Below are 7,332 nucleotides of genomic sequence, written 5' to 3' on the forward strand. Positions count from 1 at the left end.
TTGCTAGCAAGGATAACACACTGATGAAGTATGACATTGATCTAAAGGAAGTGCATGTTATCCGCAATCTTGGGTCTGACTGTTGTCGGGAAGCATTTTTGGCGTATGTTCCGTTGTACTTGGACACGCTGGAAGAACACCAATCAATTGCTGGTTGAAGTTTGCCATGAAAGATATTTAGACCATTGCAAGAGCTTGGTATTCAGCCAGGAGCAGCACTATATTTAAGTCCTCTTGAAATTGGTGACAGCTATTTCTGGCTATGTTTGGATGATTCCTGCTTCAGTCTGTTAGTTTCTGCCATTGTGCAACGTTTGGTTCTGTTAGATGTCCTGCAAGGTAGCTTGATGTATGCTGGTTGTTTCAGTGGACTACTTGAAGTTTGCTTATTCCGGCGGATGTTTTTTGTTTATGCATGTTATTGCAGCTAAATGTAGGGAAGACTTAACTAGTAATATTGTACTACATACTTTATTGAAGTTGGTATGGTCTTATATGCACTTTATCTGTAGTCCCACTTATTAATTGAAGTTAGATATGTTATATGCAGCTACTCCATTTTGTCCTTTCAAAGCACATCCATTTTTTATTGTGGGTGTCTTTTCTCTGGGTGTTGGTACTACTGAATCATTACCTTTATTTAAATAATTAATACTGAGCTGTTTTGTCATATTTTTTCTTGTTGTTTCAATAGGCTATTTTCAAGGCTCCCTAATATATTGCCAGAGTGCCATTGGTTATTCCAGTGACAACTCTTTGTTGAAGCTATAGAGAGAACCAAGAGCAGATTATTGATTTATCATCCCTCATCCTCAGTTATCTTCTAATGCTTTGTCGCCTTTGAATAATTTTTTAAACTTGTATGCTCTTTTCTGCATCTGCTTTCCCTCTAAAAGTTGAACAAGGTTTGGAAAAGATACTATGTATGCAAAGGAAATACAAAGAGGAACAAGAGAGAGAGAGAGCTGTGGGTTTATTAAATTGTTTATATTTTCAACCCCTTTTCTACTAAAGATTAATGTTTTATATTAAATTGTTACCTACTCCCTCCGTCCGAAAAAGCTTGTCCCAAGCTTGGTGCTAGATACATCCATTTGAGGGACAAGCTTTTTCAGACGGAGGGAGCATACGTTGTAGAGCACTTTTCTAAAGTAATTTTTAATATAGATCCATGAGAAATAATATTGTGCTAAATACTGGTTGCTTGTCTTGTCCTCCCTAATTTTACTTTAGTTTCCCAATTAGACATTGCCTTGAAGTTAATTTCTCCATTTTGTTCTTCGGTATGCTGACTTCTTTCAGGCTTCAGTTTTGATCAACAATGAATAGACACACATAGTGTTTTCAGCATAAAGAGGGTTGAATTTACTAGAAGTTTGAGGGAGAACAACCCTATTCTATCCTTTTTACTTTTCACCATCATTGATGATGCTAATAGTGCTGTTGTGTTCTGTTAGAATCTACTGATGACATGGTTGCCCTTCAACCATGTTCGTTCCTTTCAAGATTTGATTGAGTTTGCTTACCATGGTCGTTTCTTTGGGAAATGGTTGATTAATAGCCGTGCTTAGGATAGAAAATTGAACATTTGTTTGTGATTCAGTTGACTTGTTGTGGTTTCTCAAAGCAAAATTAATAAAAATAAAAATGCTTTGGGGCCTCAGACTGGTTGTTGCAAGATTTTTGTTAGAAACATTCATATCTAGACAAACCTAAAGTGTTTTGGCAGTTCGCATGCTCTATAGAGAAATCCATATATATCTTTCTCATGGACTTCCTTTTTCCCTTTCCAGCCGAGATACCCAACGTTGTGGTTCTATGGTGTGTTCTCATTATGATAGTCTTCAACCAGACCCTTAAAACTTATCCATGGACGGAAGCCCAGAAAAAATAAAGTCATCCAATCAGATCCCCAAACTTCCGTTTTGTTTAGGGGAAGCGGTGGCAAGGAAACTGTCCGAAACTTTGGGGGCTTAGAGCACGAGAAATAATCAGCAAGAAAAGCTTTATTGATCCTCATCGTCCGTCAATGAGACACGATCGCTCAAAGATCCAATGTTACATGCCGAGCATAATCAATGACCTTATTTTCATGTCAAAGGAGAAACATCCGTCTTAAAAATCCAACATGTTACGGGGATGAGCATGCAATGTAACATGTTGGATTCTTAAGAAGGTTGTGTTCATCCCCGTAACATGTTGGATTTTTAAGACAGTTGTTTCTCCTGTGATATGACAATAAGGTCATTGATTATGCTTGCCATGTAACCTTGGATCTTTGAGCGGTTGTGTATCATTGACGCGACGATGATGATCAATAAAGCTTTTCTTTATGATTATTGTGTGCCATTTTTTAAGTTAAATGATTTGAAGATTGCTCACCATGCTTGCCGATTATTGTGTGGTATGACAGCGCAAAGATACATCGATGAACATATGTTGATATGCATCCAAATTAATAATAAAATCTAAATATTGGAAAAGAAAATCAATGATTCTAATCATTTTTTAGCAATTATATGATCGACCGTAGTTTCGTGAATAAAATGACATGCATGTGTTGCCAAAGAAAAAAAAAGAAAAATGAACATCCATATTGCTTCAGATAATTGTTTTTATGGCTCCAATTTTATCTTCTTGCCAAGAATACCATGGATATCCATTTTCGTGAAACTTTGCACCTCGATCATGTTTACTACAATTTTTTTTAGAATCATTTGATGTTTTTGCTATTTTCTCAATTTTATTGTTCATCTGGGTGCATGTGCGCCATGTTTGAAAAATCTACATCGTTGCTCTTTTTCATACAAAGCCCTATCTATCTATTACTGGGATTGCAATTTCTCAATCAGCTTCTAAACCGTTGGATCTGCAAGGATTCGTGGGGATTTTTCCTTTTTGGTGTATCACTTTTCATTTTAGTACTTTTACACCATTCTTTTTTTATCTTTGTCTTGTCGATAATTTTTTCTTTGACGTGCTCAATTACCGTTGCACGTCCACATGTCGAGGACAACTATAGTTATTAAAACCATTCAGCTACGCATCAAAGGCGATAGCTCGCGATAGCCTCGTCGGCAACGGTACGAGACAAAAAAAGATTTATCAGGCCCACCACATAGTTTGCTTTTTATTCGAAGAAAAAGACAGGAGGAGAAAATCGCCTTCATAGCCCCTTCTCCGCCCTCCGCCTCGTCCTCTTCTCCGGCGCCGCCACCCCACCCCTTCTATCCAGCGGTGTCGCTTCTGCTTCCCGGTACGTGAGCCGCCGCCTCGCCGCCACCCCTCCTCCTCCTCCTATCTTCCGCCGTCTCGTCGCTACAGTCGTCCCCGTGAGCAAGCTATCTAGGCTAGGGTTCATCGGAAAGAAAGGAAAAAAAATCCCCATTCCCTCCGCCGTCTCCTATGCCCCGCTGCCCGCCTACTCTTCCTCTTTGCAGCATCGTGTTTATCCTCGACGTAGAAGGATAGCACGGACTGAAGAGACGCCCTGCCGTCGTGCTCCTTTTTGTAGGGACGGGGAGGGGGACGGGAAAGGGAGGCCCGAGGGCGGCAAGTTCCGTCAGATGGTAGTGGCCATCGCATCGGAGGGCGCAGGGGGAGGCGCGCTTCTCGCGTCGCTCACGGAGCCCTGCGAGGCGCTCTCGTTCTGCATGGAGGACGCCGGGGCTACTTCCCCGTCGAGTCCGCCGCCCGGGCGCTTGTGCAGCTGGCTGACGCGGAGGTCGCCAACCCCGATGAGATGCTGCTCGCCGTGCGCGCCATCACCTGCAGGTATTTTAAGGAATGGAGAGAAGCACCCTTCTCTCTTGTGTGATGCATCTTCAAGTTCTTTGTTTCACTGAGTATTTTTGAAAGAACTAATTGATCTTCAAAATCCAAATATATGTACAATTCAGATATTTCACTGAGCTTCTGTTTTTGTGGAAAGCAAATATATGTACTCCAAAATCCAAATTGATCTTCTGAGTCAATTACTATGGCATATTTTTTCCTCATCTACATACTTTTACTGTTTTACAGATTGGTTTTTTGCCTTTTTGTGGCATCTTTCGTTTCATCTGTTAAGATAGCCACAACCAGTGACTTAAACCTCTAATATCTTGAGTCAAGATTCCTTCTTAAAGTGAAAATTTTCATTTATTCTGCTGCTGCAATGATTGGCCATCTATATATTTGGCTCTAGCTTACAGGTGTCATTTCTTTTCCCTTTTATGTAGGATAGAACTTTTCACTGTAAGCTGCTAACTTAGCAGTAACCTACTATTCAATTTACATGTTGTGACTACAGATAACAAGGTTTGTATTTTCTACTCAGCTGGTTGGATATTAGTTATGAAGGTTGTCCCTGGATTTTTGCTCTATCGAGGACTGCATGAGCTTGGTCAATATGCATTCTTGGAAATACTCTAGGAGCCAGCCATAAAGAAGGAATTCCTACTGTATCATGTGGCATTCTTAGTCAGGTAGGTCCAATCTTCCATCCTTTGTTTTATGTTTCTTCTATTGTTTAGTTTTCTTGATAACCAGTTATAGTCTTGGTCTTACACATGTATTCTTATTCTTTGTTTGTGAGGATAAACATTTCTATGCTCGCTTTTGTAGGTACTAAATATAACCAGATGAACTATTTTTGCAAACGACCGAGTGCTAATTACACGAGTTCAAAGATTAAGCTGAGTCCGATCTATTTTTCTGTCAATTTAGTTTGAAGGTAAATCGTTTTACAGTCATCCCGTTAGAACTTGACCAGACAACATGCATGGTGGTTTGTAGTTTGTTGACATAAATGTCAAACAGTTTATATCTGCATAATTCTAGAAGTGCTCTCTTATAATAATCCTCGGTACAAGTTGTATCAGACTAGCAGTATAATGTTGGATGAATTGATTTAATTAATTAGTGACTATTTTTGCATGAGATGATCATTAGCTTTAGTTATGTATGTGAAATATGCATAAAGAATTTTTTGTGTTGTGCCCATGTCCCATGCATATATGATTTCCTTTTGCTACGTATGTATTCATGTATATACCGCATCCATTTAGCTGAGTTGCTTGCCTTGCTTACTTCTACAAATAAAGTCATTTCATATTGGAATTATGAAACATGATTTCTATTTTCCTTGAAGACCAAGGAATCATATTTTATTTATTTTCTGGAAAAGATCAGCATGCTAATTTTTCCTTAATCTTATCCAGAATTTGTTATTGCCATCAGAAGGTGTACTACTTGACCATGCAGGATACAAGGTGTCATGATGATTTGATGAGGTAAGGTAATCGTTGAGTCATGTTGTCAAATGTTAATGGATGGAATTTCTAATGTATGGCTGGAACAACAAGTCGGTGATGATATTGCGACGTCTTATTTGAGAACTGTAGACATGGTTTTCCATGCCGGACCTTGTGAAGATTATGTCTGTTCTTTGTTTAAGACTAATTGTACACATTCATGTTGCAAATATTTCTTCGGTTTCTGTTCTCAAGGGTATAGTAATGCAGAAATGGTTAAATTTTACAAATTGTAGTACTTCTTGTGAGCAAGCATTCAGTTCAAAAGCTTCCTAACATGCTGGTAACTTGCTAAATTAGGCATATAATATTATAATTTTAGTTTCATCTGAGAACTTCTCTTTAAGACAATGGCAGTGAATATTTGTTTCCGACAATGACAGGGGATGTCGGGGAAACTGATCCACGAACACCTATGGGGCCGGCGGACCGGGCCCCTTTCGGTTCGGTGGGGGGCGGAGGTCGCACGAAGAGTAGATCGAGGCGAAGCACACGAGCAGTTTACCCAGCTTCGGAGCTCTCCGGAGAGATAACACTCCTACTGCTGCTTGTCTGGTTGTATTATGTTCTTGCTCGTGAGAGCCAAGTGTTTTCTGGCTTACGAATGAGTCGGACCCTCCGAATGAGTCGACCCTCCTCTACGTTGCGCATGGGCCTCCTTTTATACGCTAAAGGGGTCACCGACAGGTGGCAACGCAGAGAAGGGTACAAATGTAAAAAGCGAGGTGGTTGGTACAGTTACTTGTACAGTGCACCCTACCTAACCCTGACGGCAGGGGACAAAGGCATTAAATGCCTGTCTGAGTCGCCCAAATAGTGCAGAAAAGGACCGTTAGGGGCGCCACCGTTCGCCACGATGGCGATCTTGTTAGCTTCGCATGCCACTGCGCACCGCTGGCTGTACAGCCTCCCGCCACGCGCGCCTGGAGAGGCCCCCCAGAGCGACACGTTGGTGGATGCGCTGGAGCGTGGGCATAGAGTGGCCGCCTGCCGCGGCAAGCGCCTTGCCGCTGCTGTTATCTTGTCGGGTCCGGAAGCTTGTCGCTCACCGGGCCTCGAGGTACCTTGGTTGGTCTTCCCGGCAAGCTCCTCTTGCCGGGGCCTTGTTGCCTTGCCGGAGCGCGTGGCGCGTCGCGGCAAGTTCCTTGGAGTGCCTTGGTGGGCCTTCCTGGCAAGCTCCTCTTGCCAGGGTCTTGTATCTGTCCTCCCTAGCAGGGCAGGATGCTCCTTGCCGGGAAGGTAGCTTGAGTCTTGCTTGCCGATGTAGCGCTTGTCGGCGAAGATGGATCCTCTTTAGCGTAATTGCATACAGCCGTGGTCCATGCCCGGCGGTTAGTGTAGCCCTGGTTTTCACTACACCGACAGTAGCCCCCGGGCCCGGCTGCAGCGGAGAACTTCATGAATTCGACGCTGGAGACGGGACCAAGCTTGGCATGGGCCATGGTTGTTGTTGCACTCGAAGGAGCTACAAACCCCCGAGCCTACTTCCATGGAAATTTTCTGGCAGAGAACTCTATAGATCTCGATGCCAGAGTGTTGCTTTGTTTCCTTTCTTGCTCCCGGCAAGGCTGTTGCCGGGAGGTCTTATGTTTCTCGCGGAGACTTTTGACGTTCTCGACGCCGGCTTCCGGCAAGCTCGTTGCCAGGAAGGCTTTTATCTTCAGCAGAGAACTTTGATGTTCTCGATGCCAGCTTCCGGCAAGCTTGTTGCCGAGAAGGCTTTTATCTTCAGCAGAGAACTTTGACGTTCTCGATGCCGGCTTCCGGCAAGCTTGTTGCCGAGAAGGCTTTTATCTTCAGCAGAGAACTTTGACGTTCTCGATGCCGGCTTCCGGCAAGCTTGTTGCCGAGAAGGCTTTTATCTTTGGCAGAGAACTTTGACGTTCTCGATGCCGGCTTCCGGCAAGCTTGTTGCCGAGAAGGCTTTTATCTTCAGCAGAGAACTTTGACGTTCTCGATGCCGGCTTCCGGCAAGCTTGTTGCCGAGAAGGCTTTTATCTTCGGCAGAGAACTTTGACGTTCTTGATGCCGGCTTCCG

General features: G+C 42.9%; 1 long non-coding RNA gene across 1 annotated transcript; it reads left to right on the plus strand.

Annotated features, from left to right (window-relative positions):
- The first annotated feature begins 3,255 nt into the window (after positions 1-3,255).
- Positions 3,256-5,715, plus strand: LOC119315156. Its single transcript, XR_005152600.1, has 4 exons — positions 3,256-3,774; positions 4,319-4,466; positions 5,202-5,273; positions 5,678-5,715. It is a non-coding gene; the product is annotated as an uncharacterized LOC119315156 (long non-coding RNA).
- Positions 5,716-7,332: the final 1,617 nt, after the last annotated feature.

Source organism: Triticum dicoccoides, chromosome 6A, assembly GCF_002162155.2.
Source record: "Triticum dicoccoides isolate Atlit2015 ecotype Zavitan chromosome 6A, WEW_v2.0, whole genome shotgun sequence".
Taxonomy (NCBI): domain Eukaryota; kingdom Viridiplantae; phylum Streptophyta; class Magnoliopsida; order Poales; family Poaceae; genus Triticum; species Triticum dicoccoides.